We start from the raw sequence: 25747 nt of genomic DNA on the forward strand, positions 1-25747 counted from the left end.
GCGGGCACGCCCCTCGGGTAGCCAGAGGTCTAGGGATCGCGAGCGCCGCTTGAGCCAGCGGCTGCTGGGAGGCTTGTGTCCGCACGCCTGCGGGTGAGGCGGCCGGGCCCTGCGCCTCAGGTCCTGTTCTGGGGCACCGGGGCGGCCGGCGTTGGAGGCGGTGCGGGGTTGGCGGGCGGCACAAGGGGTGGGGGTGGGGGGCGCTGCGCGCACCGCCCGCGGCGCAGCCTCCTGCCTCTCTCTAAGTGGTGGTGGCTGTGGGTTTTTCTGCAGGTGAGCCTTTTGAGTAATTTGTTTCACGCAGGCGTCCTGCTGTTGGGTAAAGCGGCAGATTCACGCTGCTGTCATTTGTCGTCCAAACGATGGGCTTCCTGGCAGGGCGCGGTGGCTCAAGCCTGTAATCCCAGCACTTTGGGAGGCCGAGGCGGGCGGATCACGAAGTCAGGAGATCGAGATCATCCTGGCTAACATGGCGAAACCCCGTCTCTACTGAAAATACAAAAAAAAAAAAAAAAATTAGTCGGGCTGGTGGCGGGCGCCCGTACTCCAGGCTACTCGGGAGGCTGAGGCAGGAGAATGGCGTGAACCCGGGAGGCGGCGCTTGCAGTGAACTGAGATCCCGCCACTGCACTCCAGCCTGGGCGACAGAGGGAGACTCCATCTCAAACAAAACAAAACAAAAAATGATGGGCTTCCTGTCGTGTGTGTGTACCTTTTGGATTTGAGGGCAGGGGTATGACATTGTGATTTGGCCTTCTGTGACAGTCCATTCTCAAGGTCTCGCCAGCGTGGTGCAGAAACCAGGCATACCCTGCCTACCTAGGAAGGAGGCTTTCCCTTCCCCACCTCCCTCTCCCTCCCCCACCTCCCTCTCCCTCCCCCACCTCCCTCTCCCTCCCCCACCTCCCTCTCCCTCCCCCACCTCCCTCTCCCTCCCCCACCTCCCTCTCCCTCCATCTCTTCCCTCTATCCCTCTCTCCCCTTCATTCCCCTCCCCTTGCTCTTCTCTCCCATCTTTCTGTTCTTTTTTTTCTGCATTAAACTTTTCGGGAGTGTCTTTGTAAAATATTAAAAAGCGTTAGGTCTTCAACATGTGTGTTTACTTGCAGGCCTGAGAACTGGGAGGAAGCTGGAGAAAAGATGCCCTCTGAATCTTTGTGTTTGGCTGCCCAGGCTCGCCTTGACTCCGAATGGTTGAAAACAGATATACAGGTGGGGTTTGACATGTCTTTTTCTTGGTGTATTTCTGCTTCCATGTTTAAATTTCTCGTGTAAGGCTTTTTTTTAGGGTATGTTCTTGCTATAGTAGAGGAGCAGGTTTGTTTCCTGTAACTTAAAATGTAACAGTCTTTATGGCTGTTTTTGTAGATCGTGCACGGCTGCCTTTTAATTAGTTTCTTGCAAGTGCACGAAACTTGAGATCTATGAATAGGCAAAATTTTTTTCCTATTTTTTATTACTGGTTAAGAAATCTGCCACACTCCTAACCATATGATGGTGACTGTTATTGGTTACTGATAGTTTTTGAGCTGTTTAGTTAACTGCAGGGGAAAATTGGAGAGGTAAGTTGCAGTAATTATGGCCGATAGAAACTCACTCATTTTATGAGGTCTTGTGTTTGTGTTTCTGGAGAGACAAGAGTTAGTTCAGTCGAGCTGTTTGTTTTGTATTTGTATGCAATACAAGGTCTAAGGACAATTGTGTTGAAACTGAGGTCATGATGTTGGGATCTTGAGGGCTGAAGGTTCCGAATAAATGGTGTATATAGAATTCTGTCTGACTTGAAATTTTCCCTTTCTGGACCTCCGGATGCTGAGGCTAAGAGTGTCCATATGATACGGCCTTCCATGACAGGAGTCAGCAACCTTTTTTTTTTTCTTCTTTCACGGATCTGTAATTCATTCTGTATATTTTAAAAAGTTTTAACCTCTCTTCCTAGCCCTCCAGTATTTGTTAATAAATTAAAACATTTCCCAAAGTGTTTTTTTGTGAAACAATAATTCTAAAAGATGCTCTAAGAAAAGCTAAGCACATGGAAGAATGCAAAGTATATGTTTTATTTATTACATTTGATGAATTTGTTGTTTGCTTCTTTTTCCTCTCAAGAGGGAGCCTCGCTCTGTTGCTCAGGCTGGAGTGCAGTGGCATGATCTTGGCTCACTGCAACCTCCGCCTCCTGGGTTCAAGCAGTTCTCTGCCTTAGCCTCCTGAGTAGCTAGGATTACATACACCCTCCACCACTACCAGCTAATTTTTGTATTTTTAGTAGAGATGGAGTTTCGCCATATTGGCCAGGCTGGTCTTGAACTCCTGACCTCATGATCTGCCCGCCATGGCCTCCCAAAGTGTTAGGATTATAGGCGTGAGCCTTCGCACCCGGCCCACATTTGATGAATATTTTTGTCCTTCGTTCTTTTAAAAATTGTGGTTAGAAAGCAGAGCATAATTGTTCTTTATGTAGATCCAAACTGATTGGGGTTTTCAGGGAGATTTTTTGGCATTCAGTAAATGTTTTTATTTTCCATTATTAAGACTATGAATATTTTATTTTATTTTCTGAGACAGGATCTTGCTCTGTTGCCCAGGCTGGAGTACAGTGGCATGATCTTGGCTCACTGCAACCTCTGCCTCCCGGGTTCAAGCAATTCTCCTGCCTCAGCCTCTCGAGCTGCTGGGATTACAGGTGGCTGCCACCACGCTGGGCCAATTTTTGTATTTTTAGTAGAGTTGGAGTTTCACCGTGTTGGCCAAGCTGGTCTGAAACTCCTGACCTCACGTGATCCGCCCGCCTCAGCCTCCCAGCGTGCTGGGATTGTAGGTGTGAGCCACTGCACTGGCCCATTTTCACTTTTCATTAGCTGCTGTTTTCCCCCATTTATTTCCTACCTTTCTGTGTATGATTTCTGAATTAAATGTATTTCATGTCTTAACCTTCTGAATTGTTTGTTCTCTCATTTTCCATGTTGTTAAGGAAAATAAGAGGCTAAGTGAGACATATTAAATTTGCATATAGTTTCTCAGATCAGGATGAATGCTCATTTGTGGCAGAACGGGACTCTGCTCTTGCTTCACCCAGGATGCGTTTCCTAGTCCCTTCCTAGAGTGGGGCCACACCCTGCTCCAGCCTTCCAGACCCAGCTCCCTGCTCTGACATGATTCCACCAGACTGTATTCCAGCTGTCCTACCTGGACCTAGATATTTTCTTTGTTTTTTTGTTTGTTTGTTTGTTTTTTGCTTTTGAGATGACGTTTCACTTGGCGGTCCAGGCTGGAGTGCAGTGGCGTGATCTTGGCTCACTGCAACCTCCGCCTTCCAGGTTTAAGCAGTTCTCCTGCCTCTGGCTCCCGAGTAGCTGGGATTACAGGCACGTGCCACCACACCTGGCTAATTTTTGCATTTTTAGTAGAGATGGGATTTCACCATGTTGGCCAGGCTGGTCTCGAAATCCTGACCTTGTGATCTGCTCGCCTCGGCCTCCCAAAGTGCTGGGATTATAGGTGTGAGCCACTGTAGCCAGCCAACTTTTTTTTTTTTTTATTAAAAAACTTACATGAAATTTATTTTATTGTGGTATCCAGTTCAGTAAATTTTGACTTCTATAGATTCATTTAACCCCTACCATCATCAGGATGGAGAAGTTTCATCACCCCAAAAGCTCCCTTAAGGTGCTGCTTTTTATCACATGTCCCCTGGCAACCACTGATCTGTTCTCCATCAATATAGGGTATTCTTTTTGAGAATGTCATGTAAGTGGAATCATATTTTAAGTAACGTTTTGAAACCATCTTCATTTACTCCTAGTTATATGTTTGAGATTTATTGTTGTTCTGTGTATTAATAGTTCTTCTTATTGCTGAATGGTATTTCATCATTTGGATGTACCACATTGTGTTTATCCATTCTGCTATTGTAGGACCTTGTGGTTGTTTCCATTTTTCTTTCACAATCGTAATCCTGCTGTGAGCATTTCTGTACAGTTTTTGTGTGAATATAGTTTCCATTTCCCTAGGAAAAAGACCTAGTAGTGTGAAAGTTGGGTCATGTGCTGAACTGTTTTCCGAAGTGGCTGTTTTAGTTTGCATTCCTGCTGGCAATCTGTCATGTATCTGTTGCTCTGTGTCTTTGTTAGAACTTGGTGTTATCAGTGTTTTTTAGATGAGCCATTCTAACACGTCTAGTGGGATCTCATTGTGGTTTAAATTTGCATTTCCATAATGGCTAATAATGCTGAACATCATGTTCTTCTTTGCCACTCTTGTATCCTTTGTGAAGTTTCTGTTCAGATCTTTTGCACAGAAAAAGCTGTATCATGGAACCAGTAAAATAACCAAGGAGAGGTTGATTAAAGTTCTGTTTATAATCCTAGAAGATTCCTGCCTTAGGGATATGGGATGGCTGAACATAGGACACCAACACTGGACAGATGAAATAGCAGTTTGTTAGTCATGCATGCTCACAGCCCTGGGTGTGGGGGACACCGCATGTCACACGGGGGCTGCACTTGGGAACAGAGTGAACCACGAGGGGCTGTGGGAGGCACATTTTGTAGTAAGAAGAGGGTGAGATGACCTTGCTTCCATGGGAAGATGTGATTGGCTTGTTGGAATAACTCTGGGCCGGCAGGGATGAGCAGGCTGGGGTTGGGTCTCCGCGATAAGGAGGGTTGTTTGGCTTTGGGATATTATCCGTGGGAGCAGAGCTTGGAGGAGACCTTGTGGTTAGGCTATTTGAGGCCTTCTTGATTTTACTGATGTCAAGGCAGCACATAATATTTAGTCTTAATTTCAGGCCACACAAGACATTCTTCTATATCTACTTTCTGTGGCACTTTTCAAAAGGATTTTTCCTTAGTGTTTAGCAGTTGATTATGATGTGCCTTAACATGGCTTCCTTTGGATTTATCTTGTTTGGGCTTTGCACAGATTCTTCAATCTGCCTAGGTTTATGTCATTTGCTGAACCTAGGAAGTTTTCAGCCATTAGTTCTTTAGATTTTTTTTCAGCATTGTACCTTTTCTCTGCTGTTATTAACCTGTGGGGTCTGTGCTAATTCTAGGTAGTTAGTTTCAGAATTGAATTGCATTGTGGGACACATAGCTGGGTGTCGCAAAGAACTGGAGAATTGCTTGGTGCAAAAGTCCATACATTTGGTGTCAGAAGTGTTGTAAACAGAGGAACTGCTTCGTTAGGGATTTTTAGATACTCATTATTTGTAATCTGGATGGGATATCATGTCTTTCACAGATTGAGATACATTTTTCCAATTCTGTTGTTTAGACGTTTAGTCATAGCCTTCTGTGATGGAACGTGTTTACACTTCAAGCTTAATGTTAGTTCTCTCTTCTCTTCACTTACTATGTAAGGAGTTTTATGACAGTTGTTTTTGACTGAAACGTTACATTGTCAGTGGCCTAAAGTCATTGTTCTCAGCTTTTCCTTTGTGTCCCAGTGCTCTTGAATTATGCTATCAGTGACAGTGCCCCTGCATAGCAGTGCTTGCCAGTTGGCAGTGGAGTAGGGCCTTGGAAAGAGTTAAAAGATTTTTGAATCATACTCCTTTTCTACACCCTCCCTTTTCCCATGGGTACACAAGCATTGGGACTCAATGGATGAAAGCAATTGGTGTGAAATTGAAGTAGGTAAATATCAAAGACTAAGTTTCTCAGTTGTGAAATCTACTAGAAGGTTAATGAAATATCATTTTGGAAGACATGCTTTAAATAATTTGATATATTGGTTTCTTTTCTTTTTTTTTTTTTTTCAGATGGAGTCTTGCTCTGTTGCCCAGGCTGGAGTCCAGTGGTGCCATCTCGGCTCACTGCAAGCTCTGCCTCCCGGGTTCACGCCATTGTCCTGCCTCAGCCTCCCGAGTAGCTGGAACTATAGGCGTCCACCATCATACCTGGCCAATTTTTTGTATTTTTAGTAGAGACGGGGTTTCACCATGTTAGCCAAGATGGTCTCCATCTTCTGACCTTGTGATCCACCCGCCTTGGCCTCTTAGAGTGCTGGGATTACAGGCATAAGCCACCACTCCCGGCTGATATATTAGTTTGTTTATGAAAATTATACTGGATCTGTTACAGGTATGATTGATATATTTTATTTTTAAGTTGTCAAACATTCAGTTAATGATGTATGTTGTAACTTTTCGGGGAGGGACATTTGCAGAGACTGACTAATAGTATGGCATTCTGAAAAGCGGTTACAGATTAAAAATTTTTAATTATGCAGATGATAGTGTCAAACCAAGTGGAACAAAGAAAGAAGATCTGGATGACAAAGAGAAAAAAGATGAAACTCCTGTACCTGTATATAGGGCCAAGTCAATTCTGGAGAGCTGGGTATGGGAGTAAGCAACCAGGTAATCTTTGATCAGAGATAGAAATTAGTGTAGACATTTTGCCTCCAGATCCTCAGGTGGTTTTAGAAATTGGTTCTCTAATTCTGTAAGAGAAGGTTGCTACTGGTATAGGCTTACACATCATTGAAACTGGAAAAGATAGCTAGATATTCTTCTACTCATGTTTTGGATAATGAGATAAATTATTTTATGCTTTACACACTTGGAGTATGTCATCTACTGTAATACAGTATCTGAATGAATACTTTAAATCAAATACATTTCTGTAAGTTAATTGTATACTTTAAAAATCTCTGAAAAATTTGAGTAGCAAGTCTCAGAAACTTGATTCTAAATATTAAGAATATATCCTTCCTTGGGAGGGAGCACGTAGTAAACGTGTTAGTGTGATTGTAAGCATACTGTCTTTCTGGAGGTCGCTTTGTTCCTGCATCCACTGTTTTCATTTCAGGGATGTTCACGGAACGCCAGGCACCAAAAGGCCAGAAGCTTCCCCCTGCAGGACCAGCACTTGGCCCTGGCCATCCTGCTGGAGCTGGCTGTGCAGAGAGGCACGCTGAGGTGAGGGCTTGTGCAGACTGGGAACGCTTTGGGGAAGCGCCTCTGTATCCAAATACCTGTTGCATTGTGTGCATTTCACTGAATCGTGTGTGACTGCAGCAGATGTGGTGCTCTGTAACCAGAGCACCATGTCCCAGAGCTCGCTCTCTCTTTACATTTTCTTCACTTCCTTTTTTATGCTCAGTTTTCTAGCCTGGGAACTGTTCTTTTTTTTTTTTCTTTTAGTTTTCCTCATTTAATTATTTTTATTCCATGAATTTAAGATCCTAGAACTTCCATGTGAATGTGCTCTTTGGGCTTCTTAACTGGTCTTTCCTATCAGCAGAAGGCGATGACTTGTGCTAAAATCTTGGTGTCAGTTCAGTGATTTAATTACCACAGCTTTACTTTCATTTCCTTTCATATCCCAAGTATTGCTTCACTTCTGTCTAGCTGTTTGCTTTTATTTTTGATCAACCATGAAAAAAAAAGTTAATCTGTTTTTACTAGGAATAAATATGTTTTCTCCTTTAGCCAAATGTTGTCTGCCATCCTGTTGTTGCTTCAGCTGTGGGACAGCAGGGCACAGGAAACTGACAATGAGCGTTCTGCCCAGGGCACCAGCGCCTTGCTTTTGCACTTGCTGCAAAGGTTCCAGAGCATCATTTGCAGTAAGGATACACCCCACTCCGAGGGCGACATGCACGTGAGTATCATGATGGAACTTTGTGTTTAGGTGGTACTCGAGTCTAGTTATTTTTTACGCAAGACCAGTGTGTGTGTCCATGGCAGTGTTTTTCTCTGGCGTGTGTGTGTTTGGTGGTAACAGCAGCGAGTCAGATGAGACAGGTGTGGGAGGCAACTTGTTTGTGGAGAAGACTCGCATCAGTGAGCACTGAATTCCTTGTCAGCACAGAACCAAGCTTGAAACACGCACTTTTAAATCAATACCAGAAAAGAACAATGAAAATAGTGGCTTTCTTTGTTGGCCCTTCCTATGTACTGGGCTCTGTGCAGGGCATGTCATCTGAGCTGTCACTCTGTTTAGTATCAGCTCCCCCCTTAACAGGTGTGGACGCTGAGCTGGGGGAGGAGCAGGCATGTGGGGCCCTGGGTGTAAACCTCCAGGACTGCTGGTCTTTACAGGTCAAGTACAAGTTGAATTTTGCGTCTTTTTGCGAAAGTCTTAGGCATTTCAATATCATGCTTTGGTTTAATTTTTCTATTATTTGTTAGTCTTTAAACTAATGATAATAGGGCTCTTCTGCCTTTAGAAGAATTAGAACTATGATTTAATTTGCAAATGAGAGTAGGTGTACTCCAGAGTGGGCAATGTTTAGATTAAAATAAAGGTTTTGGTTTTAGATTTCAAGGCCAGCTTGAGATGTTGTGCTGGGTTCCCACAGAGGTGCTTCTGCCTTTCTCCAGGGGTCCTAGGCCTGTAGGGTGGTTTGGTCATGTTAGTAATCTGTGTGGATTCAACTTACCTGTGGTATCATAAATGTATACATGCACAGTCAATGTTGTGTACATGTATACAGCAAATTTAGACATTTACACAGTCAGTTTATATGCTGCATAAATATATAGATGTATAGTATAACTATATCATCGACATTGTCATTTGATGGGTCAAATGAGTCAATACCAAAATATAAAGAGTGGGTAAAGGCTAACTGTGTTACTTTAATTTTTCCCACCATTTCTGAATGTTTGTTTACCTTTCCTTTCTAGCTTTTGTCTGGCCCTCTGAGCCCCAATGAGAGTTTCCTGAGGTACCTCACCCTTCCACAATACAACGAGCTTGCCATTGATCTGCAGCAAACGGCGGTTGTTGTCATGGCCCATTTAGACCGTCTGGCTACACCCTGTAGATGCCTCCGCTGTATAGCTGTCTGACGTCTCATAAGGTGTGTGTGCAAGAACCGTGTTCTCCATGGGTTTTGTAGCTAGTACCACTTGTAGGTTCTCATCCTGGGCCCGTGTGGAGACTTGCTTTTTCTGGTACTGGTAGGGGGAGCTGGCCTGTGGTTTTTAAGCGTGTTTGCAGTTGAAGGTGTTATCCACGTTGAGAGTGAATGATGAGCAAGCTGAGGCGCACAGGCCTGGGGACCCAACCTGGGGGCCCAGGTTCCAGGTTCAGGTGGCACAGCCCCAGAGAGCTCCCCTTTATCTGCAGCCCCAGGCCCTCCCACCTTCTGCAGGGGGTTCCATAGCCTTCTTTATACTCTGAACGTGGGCTGTCTTAGTATGTAATGCTGGTTATAGTAGTGTCAGTATAATTATATATTATATCTGTTATGTAATAGTAATGGTAATAGTAGTGATTTGCATGTGTGGAGCACCTGTAGGGTGCAGGCCCGCTGAGGACCTCATGCATGCTGTTGTATCTCATTATGTCAATGAGAAAACTGCCTTTGGGAATGGTAGTGAACTTTGCCAGCGTGTAACAGTAATCCTAGTTTTGAATCCAGATTTTTCTAATATTTTATTTCTAGTATGAAGAGTGTTTATTTTGTTTTACAGTCATTAAAAAAAAAAAAGGAATACAGTCACATGGTTCAAAAATCAAACCTAGGCAGAGACACACTGTTGCTTCCCCTGCCCACCCCTTCCACCCATTTTCTTACCTGCTCCCTCTGGCTTTTCAGTCTCCTCTGTAACCTCCTTGTTCTCTGGAATGAGTACGCTAGTGGTAGCATGTTGCATTACTTGTGTTGCTTCTTTTTTTTTTACTAACCATATATACTGGAGTACTTTATCAGAGTGTCGCTCTTTGTTTTTATAAAGCAGCTTAGTCTTCAGTGTGTGGATGTGTCTTTTATGTATCTTTCTTTAGTGAGTCTCTTATTGGTGGACACTTGGGCTTATTGCCACAATGTTGCTATACAAATAGTGCTGAGGGTCAGTTGTGGTGGCTCACACGTGTCATCCCAGCACTTTGGGAGGCCAAGGTAGGTGGATCACCTGAGGTTGGGAGTTTGAGATCAGCCTGGCCAACTTGGAGAAACCCCGTCTCTACTAAAAAATACAAAAGTTAGCGGGGCATGGTGGCACATGCCTGTAATCCCAGCTACTCAGGAGGCTGAGGCAGGAGAATCGCTTGAACCTGGGAGGCAGAGGTTGCAGTGAGCCGAGATTGTGCCACTGCACCTTAGCCTGGGCGACAAGAGTGAAACTCTGTCTCAAAAAACAACAACAACAATAACAAAAAACACAAATAGTGGTGCAAGGCCTGACCTGGAACATGTGTCCTCCATGTGTGCACGCGTGTGTGCCTGTGCACATGCACAGGTGGGGATGCACCTAGTGTGGGCTGGTTGTCACCAGATGGCTCCTGTACATCTTGATTTCTCTCACCACCAATAGGGATGCTGGTCTCCCAGCCTAGTGTGTGGGCTTTTGGGATTTTGCCTGCTAAAGCACAAAATGGTGACCCTGATATAGTTTGAGCATTTAAAAATATATTAGTATTTAAGGGCCATTTATACTACTTTTTAATGGGCTCTGTTGAAATGCAATGGAAATGGAAAAATAGCCTGTTCAGTTGCTTCATCATACCTGTTAAATGCGGTAATACGGCGTGGTAGGAGATGGAGTTTCACCCTGTTAGCCAGGATGGTCTCGATCTCCTGACTTCGTGATCTGCCCGCCTCAGCCTCCAGAAGGGCTGGGATTACAGGCATGAGCCACTGCGCCCGGCCAACTGGATTATTTTAAAGCATAACTCTGTCTTTAAAACATTGTAAGGGATTTTACCTCTTAATGATAAGGATTTAAGAAAAACCCTACAATATCATTATCCTGTCTATAAGATTAACAGTGATTCCCTAATCTAACATGCAGTCCATGTTACATTTTCCTGGACTATCTCAAAAATGCCTTTTTTAGGTGGTAATTTTGAATTAGGACCTGAATATGTTCTGTGTATTGGCATTGGTTGACATATGCTTCTAGTCTCTTTCCCTAAACAACACGGCTCCAGGCCCTCCTCTCCCCGTCTCTGATCATACTGTTTTCTTTTTCAAAGAAGCAAGTTGGTTATTTTGGAGAACTTCACATTTTCTGAACTTGGTTGATTGCATTCTCTTATTCTAGACCAACATGTTCTTCTGTTAGTTACATTAATCTGCTGGTTAGATCTAGAGGTTTGGTTTGATTTGAATTCAGTCTCGTTGGGGCGGTGTTATGTCTGGAGTCATGCTGCATGCTTTCTGTTGGCTCAGGAGGCCTGTAATGCTCAGTGGCTCCCCGCTTTAGTTCTGTGAAGCTAGACCAGGGAATTCATGTGTTGTGTATCCTCTATAAAATCCCCTACCAACCTTGCCCTCTGCTGTCTGGTTAGCAGGAGGTACAATTTGTACAGGAAGGACATAATCTAAGCTTGACTTCTTGAACTGCCACCTCCCTTTAACTATTTTTCATAATATGGAGTTGGCATCCTAGCACTTGCATAGGTGACCACCACTCAGGTTTTCTTTTTTTGAGTATTTTTATGAACTAATAGACTTTTATTGATTTGGTGTTTCTTTTCTTTTTTAGCTTTTTCCCCCTAATATACACATTTAAAGGCGTAAATGCCCTCAAGCATACATTTAGTTGTATGTCACCAATTTTGATCTGCCATATTTTGATTATTAATTGAACTCATTTTCTAATTTTCATAGTCATTTTTTTCTTAGAATTTCGGGTTACTTATAAGTGTATTTTGTAATTTTCAAATATGTGGATGAATATTTTTATTTTCTGTATATACAGAGTCATTTTTATTTTATTTTGAATGAATTTTTGAAAACCTATTTCTAATTTAACTGCATTGTAGTCAGCACACATGCTCTGTAACTTTATTTCTTTGAAATCTGTTGAGATTTGCTCTATGGTCTGGCATGGCCTGATTTGATATTCATGCTGCCTAGATTTTTTTTAAAGCATTCTGTATTTAATAGAATTTGTATGTGTGCTGTTAGTTTCAGAGCTAGGTATGTATTTCTCCCATTGTGATTGTGGATTTGTTTATTTCTGCTTGTAGTTCTTTCACACAGTTTGTTCTTTTCATTTTACCTGTTGATTGATCGATGGACTGATTCTGGTTTCTGTATATACAGAGTCATTTTTTACAGGTCAGAACTGTAGAAATAATGAGGAAGTGACACTTATATGCAAAGCTGATTTGGAGAACCATAATAAAGATGGAGGCTTCTGGACTGTGATTGATGGGAAAGTGTATGATATAAAGGACTTCCAGACACAGTCGTTAACAGGAAATAGTATTCTTGGTAAGATTACACTTCTTATTTCCTGGTTAAAAGTTACAGCCTGTATCATTTTAAGCAGAGTATTTGGCTTATAAATGATTTCTTTAGTTTTGTGCCAGCCCCTGCATATTTTAATGTATCTGTGGCTTTGGTGTCTGTCTTATCAACAAATTCAGCACATTTGAAGAATTTCCTTTCATTACGCATTTTTTGTTTTAATACTCGGAACTCATTTCAAGTTCTGAGTCGGCCCAGGCAACCCTGGAAGACAGTAGGAGGTCATTATACTCTGGTAACCCTCACTTTTGAGTTAAGCGCCTAACTTGTTTCCTACTCACTGTTTCTCCTATAGCTCTTCAGGCAAGCTGAATTGAACTCCTGTTGCTTTTTCCCTTTTTGTTTCAGCTCAGTTTGCAGGGGAAGACCCAGTGGTAGCTTTGGAAACTGCTTTCCAGTTTGAAGACACCCAGGAATCCATACATGCATTTTGTGTTGGCCAATATTTGGAGGTGAGGCTGTATGCCTTGAGTGATGCAGAGGATGGCAGGGGATACCCTCTGTGTGTTTGTGATAGGAATATTTGGATCTAGAAGTACTGATATTTGGGTCTTTTGGGGGGCATTAGGGATAATATAAAGATCCTTTAGAAGTTTTGTCATAAATGAATTTACATTTATTCGTGTTAAGATCTGTGATGTACTAGTCTTGAAAGATTGTTTTTTAAATGATCAATTTGTGAGAAATATAGACAGTGTTCCACAAGAAAAGAGGTTAAACTTTGGTCTTATGTGGAAATTTGGAATGGCTTATTATCTTGAGGTATGTATTTTTTGGGAAGAACTATGTAGAAGTGTAATTCTTTACAATAGAAATATGTCCTTCCTATGTATTCACGAACACATAGAATTTATATATTGGGATTAGCTTTCCAGCTATCCACAGGTAATAAAATGTATTAAATGCCATTAGGGCAGGGCTTAAAGCATTTTATGAAGGGGAGATTTAACTTTGCTGTAAATATCTTCTGTGACTGGAAAAGTTGAATTCTTGCTTTTTTCAGAGTTTGATTTTTGTTAGAATAAATTTCATTTCGTCTACCTGTGTGGTCACAGTCCACTAATACTTGTCATCGAATACTTGTCATAGTTTTGTTGTCCAGTGGGTTCTTTGTGCATGTAACAATTCATTATACTTTCTGAAGCATGGTGTACAGTCACTTTGGAAACTGATTCCTAAGGAATATTCTAGCCAAATCATGTATCTGTGCTTTAGTTTTTCTACGTGTGCGGTTGCTGCCAGCTTTATAGGGCATGTGGGTTTATGTGGTATCTGCTGTTACTTGGGCACAGCAGCATCAACTCATTACAGGATGGAGGGGCAGAACGCCCAGAGCACCCCTGGGCTCACATGGCGGTACAGCTGCAGGACAGAGCTGTCCTTTTGGTTTTATGTTTTTAATTAATTCTGTTTCCTCAGATTGATGATGAAATTTATTTTTCCAGCCTGACCAAGAAGTTATCACCATACCAGATCTGGGAAGTCTCTCTTCACCTCTGATAGACACAGAGAGGAATCTGGGCCTGCTTCTCGGATTACATGATTCCTATTTAGCGATGAGCACACCACTATCTCCTGTCGAGATTGAATGTGCCAGTAAGAAAATCTTTGCTTTTTGCTGATTAGCAGATTATTTTTTTTGAACTGTAAGTGCCATTAAGAGTGGGAGAGGGCCAGGCACAGTGGTTCATGCCTGTAATCCCAGCACTTTGGGAGGTTGAGGCATGTGGATTGCTTGAGGTCAAGAGTTTGAGACCAGCCTGGGCAACATGGCAAAACCCCATCTCTACAAAAAACACAAAAATTAGCCAGGCATGGTGGTACATACTTGTAGTCCCAGATACTCAGGAGGCTGAGGTAGGAGGATCGCTTGAGCCTGGGAGGTTGAGGTTGCAGTGAGTCATGATCATACCACTGCACTCCAGCCTGGGTGACAGAGCAAGACTCTCTCTTTAAAAAAGTAGGAGATGGCCAGGCGGTGGCTCATGCCTGTAATCCCAGCACTTTGAGAGGCTGAGGCGGGTGGATCACCTGAGGTCAGGAGTTCGAGACCAGCCTGGCCAACGTGGTGAAACCCCATGTCTACTAAAAATGCAGAAATTAGCTGGGCATGGTGACGGGTGCCTGTAATCCCAGTTACTCGGGAGGCTGAGGTAGGAGAGTTGCTTGAACCCAGGAGATGGAGGTTGCAGTGAGCCAAGATTGCGCCACTGCACTCCAGCCTGGGTGACAAGAGCAAGATTCCGTCTCAAAAAAAAAGGAGAGGAGGATTCAACACAGTTGATGATGATAAAAAAAAATAATAATAAGGATAGTGAGACTCAATCAGGTAGAAACAGCTGTGAGTGGCTGTCATTTGCCCTCATGGTCTGTTGCTGCAGAGGAAGCTAAAAAGTGTGCAGGAATGTCTACCCGTCTACCCTGTGGTGGTCTCACGTATTGCAGCCTCTGCCTGATGGGCCCAGCATGGCTTTTGTCTCTCTGCATGCCCAGAAATTGCACAGAATGTGGATCAGCTGTCCTCTCAGGGAACAGCATTCTATTTGGGAATTTGCAGTGTTTGAGCAACCCCAGCCTGCTATGTTAGCTCTTTACTGCCCAGGTGTATTATCATGTTGCTTATTTTTTATATTATATGCTGAGGAGATTTAGACCAAAAATTTTAAAAGAGATAAAATATAGGGAGGAAATTCCACATATCACAATGAATTCAATTAATTCAGTTACACACTAACGCAACCACTGAACTGGACCATGGTGGACAAGCCAGGAACTGTGGGCCAAATTCCACCTCTTGCTTGCTTTGTGTTGCCCATGGACTAAGACCTTTTTTTTTTTCCAGTTTGAAATTGTTTTTTAAAAATTAAAAGAAGTATATTATTTTTGACACATGAAAATTACATGAAGCTAAAATTTTAGCACCATAAATAAAGTTTTACGGGAGCACAGCCACACCCGTTGCTTTATCTGTGGTTACTTTTTGTGCTACAGCAGCAGAGTTGAGTATTTGCAACAGACTGCATGGCCTGAAAGACTCAAATGTTCACTCTCTGGCACTTGAGGAAGAGCTTGCTGGCTGCTGGGCTTCCCCTGCTTCGGGGCTTCTCCCCTTGTCGCACTCTCACTTTGTCTTTTTGTTCTGCCATGGTGATCATTTCACTCTTGTTGTTTGAGCATTGCAATTTATAATGTTGTTCAGATGTTTATTTGAATGAAATATTTGTCTTTCATGTAAATCTAAGTATTTCTTAATTTAAAATTAATATTTATATGATTTTTTATAGTGAATGATGTTTTAAAACACAGTTCCTAAGAAGCCAGAATCTACGGATGATGAAGAAAAAATTGGAAACGAAGAGAGTGATTTAGAAGAAGCCTGCATTTTGCCTCATAGTCCAATAAATGACAATGAGGCATTGACATAAATGACATAAATGACAAGAGACCCATTGCAATTAAATCACCCAAGGTGCAGTATTTTCTGTGATTCTGAGGTTAGCTGAATAGAATCATAGCATGTAGCAAAGGAATCCACAGTCTTGTACCTCTGTACCTGAGCATCCGGAGGGAGGGATGGGCGGTTGTTAGAAATACGGCCCCAGTGATGCTTCATGAACTTGACTTATGATGTCCTGGTCAGAGCTGTAGCTGGAGAAGGGTTTCCTTTTATTTTTGGTACTAGATTGTATCATTAATTATTCACCATTCATTCCTTAAATATATTCTTTGTTCCAGAAACAGTGCTGGGCCCTGTGGCTATTAATATGAACCACAACTTAACTTTGTATGCCAAGCTAGCCTGTTCCAACATATATTAATATAGAGGTTATAAGTTCACTTATATTTATAGCGTAGTTTTAAAACCACGTATTAATTATTAAATTTAACATATTTTAACCAATTTAAACCTATGAGCATTATTTATATTTTACTTGAATAACTTTTAGAGCACAGTTTAATATTAAATAGGGTAGACTAATGATGAAAATTGTTTTCCTTTGTTAGGACAAATGGCAGCCGCTGTTGAGTACTGTTACAGGTGTTCACAAATACAAGTGGTTGAAGCAGAATGCTCAGGGTCTTTATCCGCAGTCTCCACTCCTCAGTACAATTGTTGAATTTGCCCTTAAAGAAGAGCCAGTGGATGTGGAAAAAATGAGATAGTGCCTACTAAAACAGGTAACATTTGATGAGAAATGCTTCTCTGCATTGGGTAATATACATAACACTTAACTGTATGCATTGATATTTTGCAGTTGGAGAGAGCAGAGGTTCGCCTGGAAGGGATAGATACAATTTTATTTTTTTATTTTTTTATTTTATTTTATTTTTTTTGACATCACACTTCGGGGACTGTTGTGGGGTGGGGGGAGGGGGGAGGGAGAGCATTGGGAGATATACCTAATGCTAGATGACGAGTTGGTGGGTGCAGCGCACCAGCATGGCACATGTATACATATGTAACTTACCTGCACATTGCGCACATGTACCATGAAACCTAAAGTATAATAATAATAATAATAATAATAATAAAAGAAAAAAAAAGATACAATTTTAAAATTGTATCTGGCGAGCAAGAATTTCTTACTTCTGTCTGTGCAGTAAGTGATGTTTTGTGGATGGCAAAGACTTATTCCTGAAGGAATCGATATAGGGTAAAACGTTAGCATATTTTTCTCTTAATTAAGGAAGCTATGGCAACAGAATGTTGTTCTGTAACAGTTAGAAGTCTGGCAGTGTCCCGAGTCAAATTCTTTATCTTTATTTGAAAGGGAACCTCTTACTGATTGTTTAAAGGATGTTGATTTGATCCCACCTTTTAATCGGATGCTGCTGGAAGTCACCTTTGGCAAGCTGTATGCTTGGACTGTTCAGAACATTTGAAATGTTTTGATGGATGCCAGTGCCAAATTTAAAGAGCTTGGTGAGTCAACAATTGCATCAATGTTATTTTATAGTTTGCCTTTAATTATATGTTGTGGAAACTTGCAAATGCCAATTTTTGCTTTTGAGAAGACTTTAATAAGTTTGTACTTTGTACTTGTATAATCTATGCTGCTGTCAGCTTTCTCAGATTTTAAACAAAACTTTAAAATTTAGCAGGAGATACAATGTTAAAGTACTCTAGTATAACGTTTTTACATTTTGACATTTTTATGTGTATCACCACATACCCTAAAGTGTCTGTGTCCTATATTAATATTTATTTCCTGGATAGTTTGAGCATCTACAGAGAGTTGATTGGATTGGTTTTGTGGAGGAAAAGTGAGACATAACTTTTATATTTGAAATGGAAGGAATGGAATAGGGCACGAGTGTATTCAGAGAGCAACATGCTAAGTCCTGTAGACAGATGGAACGACCTGTGCATAGAATACAGGGGGTAGGCCCAACGTGCAGCATGACAGAGCTGCCCACTCTGTAGAAACCACTGAAAAATAGTCAGATGTTTAGAGTAATCGCCTGTGCTTTCTGCGTTACGTTTATTCTTGTATCCACGCACAAGAAATGTCAGTGGGTGTCAATGCTTATTAGTCAGATGTTTAAAGTAATAGCCCGTGCTTTCTGCGTTATGTTTATTCTTGTATCCATCACAAGAAATGTAAGTGGGTGTCAATGCTTATTAGGTATCCAGCCGGTTGCCCTGCAAACCATCACCAATGAGAACCTGTCGGGACCGAGCCTGGGGAGCATCCCGCAAGCCCGCTTCCTCCTGATGATGCTCAGCATGCTCACCCTGCAGCACGGCGCAAACAACCTCGACCTCCTGCTCAATTCCACCACGCTGGCCCTCACTCAGACGGCACTGTGCCTGATTGGTAGGTCTGCACCGGCTTGAGAGCCTTTGGGAAAACATCAAGATTTTGCTTTTATTTCTTTTCTTTTTTTTTTTAAAGCTTTTTGTAAATTATGGTAAGACACAAATAGCAGAAAGTGTAGCATTTTAACATCACAATTCAACGGTATTAAATACATTCACAATTTTCTAGAGTCATCACCACTGTCTAGTTGTAGAACTTTTTCATCACTATAAATGCACCCCATTTAGCCATCAGTCCTTGACTCCCCTGCTCTCCAGCCCTTGGTAGTCACAAATCTGCTTTCTCTGTCTATGGATTTGCATATCCTGGATATTTCATATAAATGGAATCATACCATTTGTAGCCTTTGTGTCTGGGTTATTTCATTTGGTATATATCAGTACTTTATGGCTGAAAAAGATTTCATTGAATATATAACATTTTGTTTATTCATTTATCTGTTGATGGACATTTGGGTTGGTTTTGCCTTTTGACTTTTGTGAATAGTGCTGCTAGGAACATTTATATACAAATACTTGTTTGAACACTTGTTTCTAGTTCTTTTGATTATACATCTAGGACTAGAATTACAGGGTCATATGGTACAGCTATGTGTAACTTACTAAGAAACTACCAAACTTTTCCACAGTGCCGTATCATTTTTACATTCCCACCACCAGTGGGCAGGATTCCAGGGTTCCAGTTTCTCTACTTCCCTGCCAACACTATTTTTTGTGGTTTTCTTTTTTTTTGGATTAAGGCCATCCTAGTGGGTGTGAAGTGGTATCTCATTGTGATTTTGATTTTGATTTCACTACATGTTTGTGCTTGTTGTCCATTTGTATATCTTCTTTGGAGAAGTGTCTATTCAAGTCCCTTTCTCTTTATTTTTTATTTTATTTTTTTGAGATGGAGTCTCACTCTTTCGCTCAGACTGGAGCGCAGTGGCACGATCTCGGCTCACTGCAACCTCCGCCTCCCGGGTTCAAGCGCTTCTCGTGCCTCAGCCTCCTGAATAGCTGGGATTACAGTCGCACACCACCACACCTGGCTAATTTTTGTATTTTTAGTAGAGATGGGGCTTCGCCATGTTGGCCAGGCTGGTCTGGAACTCCTGACCTCAGGTGATCTGCCTGCCTTGGCCTCCCAAAGTGCTGGGATAACAGGTGTGAGCCACTGCGCCCAGCCTCATTCTCCTTTTTAAATAGGGTTATTTGTCGTCATCTTGTTGTTGTACCAGTAAATGCACTATGTAAGTGTACCAAACATTTAAAGAAGAATTAACGCCAGTCCTCAGACTCTTTAAAAATTTCGTGTATACTAGACCTTCACAGATCTGTAGACCTTTATCAGATATATCATTTGAGGGTATTTTCTCCTGTTCTCTGGATTGTATTTCCTTTGATAGAGAAGTTTTTTATTTTGATGAAGTTCAATGTATCTGTTTCTCTTTTGTCATCTATGCTTTTGATATCATATCCAAAAAGCCATTTCCAAATACAAGACTGATGAAGATTATCCTCATCTCATGTTTTCTTCTGTAAGTTTTATAGTTTTAGGTCTTATATTTAGATCTTTGGTCCATTTTTAGGTAATTTCTTTTACACAGTGTGAGGTAAGAGTCCAGCCTTTTTCTTTTGATTATCTGATTGTTTCAATACCACTTGTTGAGGACTGTTCTTTCCCTGAAGTTCTCGGTACCCTTGGCAAAAATCAGTTGGCTGTAGATATTTAGGTTTATTTCTGGACTCTCAGTTACATTATCACATTCTATATGTTGATAATTATGCAGGTACCACACTGTTTTGAACATTGTAGTTTTGTACTGTTTTAAAATTGAGAAGTGTATTTTCTTTCTCAAGATTATTTTGGCTACTTTGGGTCCCTTGCATTTTCATATGAACTTCAAGGCTGGCTTTTCCATATCTGCAAAAAAGACCATTGGGATTCTTGCTAAGGATTGAATCTGTAGATTGTTCTGGGGAATAGTGCCATCTTAACAATGTTAACATCCATTCTCTGAATGTGGAATGTCTTTCCATTTATTTCTGTCCTCTTTAATTTCTTTCAGCAATATTTTATTATTTTACAGTTATCAGGGTAATAATGGCCTCATAGAATGAACTAGGTAGTGTTCCCATATATTCTGTTTTTAGAAGAGTTTGAGGATTGGTGTCAATTCTGCTTTAAATGTTTGGTAGAGTTAACCAGCTAAGCTTTTCTTTGTTGAAAGATTTTTTTTTTTTTTTTTTTTTTTGAGATGGAGTATCACACTGTTGCCCAGGCTGGACTGCAGTGGCGAAATCTCGGCTCACTGCAAGCTCCGCCTCCCAGGTTCACGCCATTCTCCTGCCTCAGCCTCCTGAGTAGCTGGGACTACAGGTGCCTGCCACCATGCCTGGCTAATTTTTTGTATTTTTAGTAGAGACGGGGTTTCACCATGTTGGCCAGGATGGTCTCGATCTCCTGACCTCGTGATCCACCCGCTTCAGCCTCCCAAAGTGCTGGGATTACAGGCGTGAGCCACCACGCCCAGCCTGAAAGATTTTTAATTACTGATTCAATCTCTTTACTTGTTATGAGTCTATTTAGATTTTCTATTTCTTCTTGAGTCAGTTTGGGTAATTTATGTTTCTAGGAATGTGTCCATTTTATCTAGGCTATTTTATTTGTTGGCATACAGTTATTCACAGTGTTGTTTTATAATCTTTTTTATTTTTATGTTGGTAGTACTGTCTCCGCTTACATTTCTGCTGTTAGTTATTTGCATCTTTTCTATTTTTTCTTTTTTTTTTTTTGAGACGGTGTCTTGCTCTGTTGCCAGGCTGGAGTGCAGTGGCACAGTCTTGGCTCACTGCAACCTCCGCCTCCCAGGTTCAAGTGATTCTTCTGCCTTCAACCTCCCAAGTAGCTGGGACTACAGGCACCCGCCACCATGCCTGGCTAATTTTTTTGTATTTTTAGTGGAGATAGGGTTTCACCATGTTGACCAGGATGGTCTCGATCTCTTGACCTCATGATCCTCCCACCTCAGCTTCCCAAAGTGCTGGGATTACAGGCGTGAGCCACCTTGCCTGGCCTCTTTTTTTCTTAATTTGCCAAAAGTTTGTCAGATTTTTTGTTCTTGCCAGAAACCGAACTTTTGGTTTTGTAGATTATTTTTCTATTCTCTATTTAATTTATGGCTGCTCTAATCTCTATTGTTTCCTTCTTTCTGCTTTGTATTTTTTTGTTTTTGTTTTTGTCTTTGTTTTGAGACAGGGTCTTACTTTGTCCCTCAGGCCGAAGTACAGTGGCACAGTCATGACTCACTGCAGCCTCAACCTCCTTGGCTCAAGTTATCCACCTGCCTCAGCCTCCCAAAGTGCTGGGATTACAGGTGTGAGGCACCATACCTGGCCTAACTTTGGTTTTTATTGTGTTCTTATTTTTTTAGTTGTTCCAGATGTAGAGTTATTGATTTGAGATCATCTTTTGTAAATGCAGACTTTTATAGTATAATTGCCCCTTTTAGCCCTGCTTTTGGCGCAGCACAGAAGTTTTGGTATGTTGTGTTTTCATTCATCTCATAGTATTTTCTAATTTCCCTTGTGATTTCTTCTTTGACCCACTGATTGTTTACCGTTGGTTGTTTAATTTTCATATACTTGTGAATTTTCCACTTTTCCTTTTGTTATTAATTTCTCATCATTTCATTTTGGTTGGAGAAGGTAGTTTGTATGATTTTAGTCTGTTTAAATTTGAGACTTTGTGGCCTAACATATGATCTGGTCAGTCTAAGAGAGTGTTCTGTGGTATACTTGAGAAGAATGTGTATTTTGCTCTTTTTGGTGAAATGTTCTGTATATGTCTATTAGATCTGATTGGTTTATGGTGGTGTTCTTTGGCTAAAACTGAGATGCTACAGGGCCAGTTGTCAAAGTCACAGTGAAAAAGCAACGTTTTCCCAAGCTCTTTTAATCACATCAGTCTTAGAGTTCACATTAATCCATTCAAAAATATGTATCAGGCCAGGCTGTAATCCTAGCACTTTGGGAGGCTGAGGCGGGTGGATTGCTTGAGCTCAGGAGTTTGAGACCAACTTGGGCAACATAGCGAAACCCTGTCTCTACAAAAAATACGAAAATTAGCTGGGCATAGTGGTGTGTGCCTGTGGTCCCAGCTACCTGGGAGGCTGGGGTGGGAGGATTGCTGGAGCCAGGGAGGCAGAGGTTGCAGTGAGCGGAGATCAAGCCACTGCACTCCAGCCTGGGCAACAGTGCGAGACTCTGTCTCAAAAAAAAAAAAAAAAAAAGAAAAGAGAAAATAACAATCTGTAGTTTCTTAATCAGATTTTTTAAATACTTGTCGTTTTAAATTTTCTTTTATCAGATCTTAGCTGTGCATTTGTTGCAAGCAGTCCTTCCATCATGGGACAAGACCGAAAGGGCGAGGGACATGAAATGCCTCGTGGAGAAGCTGTTTGACTTCTTGGGGAGCTTGCTCACTACCTGCTCCTCTGACTTGCCGTTACTCAGAGGTGGGTGGCCGTCTCCCTTCCCTGTGCCCTGGTGAAGAGCGGCACAGTGCCGTCACTCAGAGGTGGGTGGCCGTCTCCCTTCGCCGTGCCCTGGTGAAGAGCGGCACAGTGCCGTCACTCAGAGGTGGGTGGCCGTCTCCTTTCCCTGTGCCCTGGTGAAGTGCGGCACAGTGCCATCACTCAGAGGTGGGTGGCCGTCTCCCTTCCCTGTGTCCTGGTGAAGAGCGGTGCAGCAGCTTATCCCCTTGTTTCCTTCTCAGAGTCCATGCCAAGGCGGCGCAGGGTGCGCCCGCAGGCCTCGCTGACTGCCACCCACAGCAGCACACTGGTGGAGGAGGTGGTGGCACTGCTGTGCACGCTGCACTCCCTGACTCAGTGGAATGGGCTCATCAACAAGTACATCAACTCCCAGCTCCGCTCCATCACCCACAGCTTTGCGGGAAGGCCTTCTGAAGGGGCGGGTTTGTGTTCTCAGAATTAATTTAGTTGAACAGTAAACTTGTAGGGATTGAGCAGCACCGTGAGTGTCCCTGGTTGAGCTCGCTGTTTGGTCTGCACTAGGCCCAGTTAGAGGACTACTTCCCCAACTCCGAGAACCCTGAAGTGGGGGGCCTCATGGCGGTCCTGGCTGTGATTGGAGGCATCGATGGTCACCTGTGCCTGGGCGGCCAAGTTGTGCACGATGAGTTTGGAGAAGGCACCGTGACTGGCATCACCCCGAAGGGCAAAATCACCTTTGCAGCTCTCTGACATGCGGATGTGTCACGTTTGCCCATTGAATCAGCTGAAACCAGTAGGTGAACTTGTGCTCAGTTACTGTATGATAAGGGAAACCGGCTTTACACTAGGACCCAGCACCAACATTAGCACTTGAAAGAACTTGATTCTGGTACTTCAAGTTTGCCTTCCAGGAAGCTGTGTGAGCTTGCGCTTCTGTGGTGAGCAGGGCCTGTCTCACAGGGCACCTAAAGCAGTGGTTCGTGTGTTTTTCAGCCTCAGAGACACGAAGAGGGCTTTAGCAACCTAGAAGGTACCGTGCATCTATGAGGTAGTTCTAATTATTTTAAAATGTGAATTTATGAAGTTTACTTTTTATTGAACAACTCAAGTTTTAATAAAACTTGAACACGTTTAAACACCTTTAAAAAAACAGCCTTTCTTCATGTAGAAAATGCTCAGTTGTTTTGAGTGACGTGACTTAATGTAGCAGCTACTGTCATCTTAACCTATGAATCAAGGATACACAGGGAGAAGGAGCCATTTACATTATTTTCATGTAGCCCAAGTGCAATCTTACTTTGTATTATTTTCCTTTTTTTTTTGAGATGGAATCTTGCTCTTGTCACCCAGGCTGGAGTGCAATGGCACGATCTTGTCGGCCCTCTGGAACCTTTGCCTCCCGGGTTCAAGCGATTCTCCTGCCTCAGCCTCCTGAGTAGCTGGGATTACGATGTGTGCCACCACGCCTGGCTAATTTTGTATTTTTAGTAGAGACGGGGTTTCACTCTGTTGGCCGGGCTGGTCTCAAACTCCTGACCTCAGGTGATCCACCCGCCTCGGCCTCCCAAAGTGCTGGGATTACAGGTGTGAGCCACCGTGCCCGGCCTGACTATATTTTCTATAAAGTATTCTTTTTTATTATTATGGAAATATATGCATGTTGTAGAAAACTTGACGTATATAGAAAATCCTGAGAAGATAGTAACCACCACACTGATGTAATTAATTATTGTTGACAGCTTTGTAAAGAAAAATTAACATAGATTATACTTATTATATGTGTAAGTCTCTATCTTGCCTTTAATGTTGTTTTTAAAAATGATTATTTTCAGCTATAAAAAGGCTTACGGGTATGTGTGGCATTTCAGGATTAAGCCCATGGTTTTGATGACTTTCAGAACGTTTCATTTGTTAGTCATATTGGCCACACGCTGACAGCTTCTGTGTCCTCTCCAGCTCCCTGCCGTGGCCTTTAATGTGAACAAGCTGCCCTTCACAGAGCCCATGCTGTCTGTCTGGACTCAGTTGGTGAACCTCGGTGGAAGCAAGTTAGAAAAGCACAAAATAAAGAAATCGACTAAACAGGCCTTTGCAGGTCAGTACATGGTGCTTCTTGATGAAATAGCTGCCGTCTTAAACTCGTGTTGTTTGTACAGTGTTCTTTTATGAGTGAGTTCACGGAGGTGCTAAAGTCCTGGGGTTCATGTGGGCTCACCATTTGTTGAGTTGCAGTAGGGAATGTAACCCTGTATTCATGGTAATGAGTGTTTTCCAGTCAGCCTTTGTTGCCATGTTCAGAGCCACACTTGAAGAACCCCATGGCTCACACCCTCTTCTCAGTGTCACCCTTTATCCTGGAAGAGAAGTCTGTGTTCACCTCTTCCCTCCTCTCCTCCATCCCAGGGCCCTGTGGCCCAGTCACCCTGTTGGACCATGGCTCACGGTCTGTTCCCTGCCAGATCCAGGGGCCTCTGTCCCGGAAGCACCTGGCTTGCCTGTGGCATTCAGGGTGGCTGAGACTGTAGCCTTGCTTGGCTTTGCCTTCCTTTGGGTCTAGAATGCAACTCTCCTGAGTTGCTTTCCATGTTTCTAGGGAGCTCTTCTCTCTGCTCGTTCTTTATGTCCTGGAAGTCCGTGTGGCTTCACCCATAACTGTGGCGTATTCTGCCCATTCTTCTTGAGTTTTCTCCCCTCTTGCTTCCACAGACCTACGTTTTCTCCCCTCTTGCTCCCACAGACCTACGATTGCTGCTTCAGCATTTATGATGTAAGCACTTTCAACTCTGGATCTCCCATTCACATCTCTGGTTGGAGGTGCAGTGTATGCAAATCACAACATGTCCGAAATTCAGCTGGCTTTCTCTAGTAGCTGCCGTTTCCCATCGTGGTGAATGAACCTGTCTGCTGGTTAGTCGAGCCAGTGCCCGTGCGGCACCTGCGGCCCTCCTTCCTTCCCACCCCATGCTCTCTGTGCTGCTTCTGCGGCCTATGCTATCAGATAAGCCTTGGGCATTGCTGCAATCTTCATCAGTTAAAGAGCTAGTGGGGCTGACAGATTCTCTCAGAGGAGTCTTAGAAGAAGAGTGAAAGTGGCTGAAACTTCAGCAACTTGGGGAACATTTGATCATGTTAATAGTAGCTAACATGGTTCTAACCGTGTTAAACCCATGGAATCCTGCGTCCTATCAAGTTAGGTGCCTGGAGAGCAGGG

At 42.5% G+C, this 25747-nt stretch overlaps 2 pseudogenes; both read left to right on the forward strand.

Annotated features, from left to right (window-relative positions):
- On the forward strand, positions 1-12143 carry LOC100441127 (E3 ubiquitin-protein ligase HERC2-like; annotated as a pseudogene).
- The window catches only part of LOC100441504 (putative HERC2-like protein 3), a 20779-nt pseudogene continuing 4247 nt past the window's right edge, over positions 9216-25747 (forward strand).

This window comes from Pongo abelii, chromosome 18 (genome assembly GCF_028885655.2).
Source record: "Pongo abelii isolate AG06213 chromosome 18, NHGRI_mPonAbe1-v2.0_pri, whole genome shotgun sequence".
Lineage (NCBI taxonomy): Eukaryota > Metazoa > Chordata > Mammalia > Primates > Hominidae > Pongo > Pongo abelii.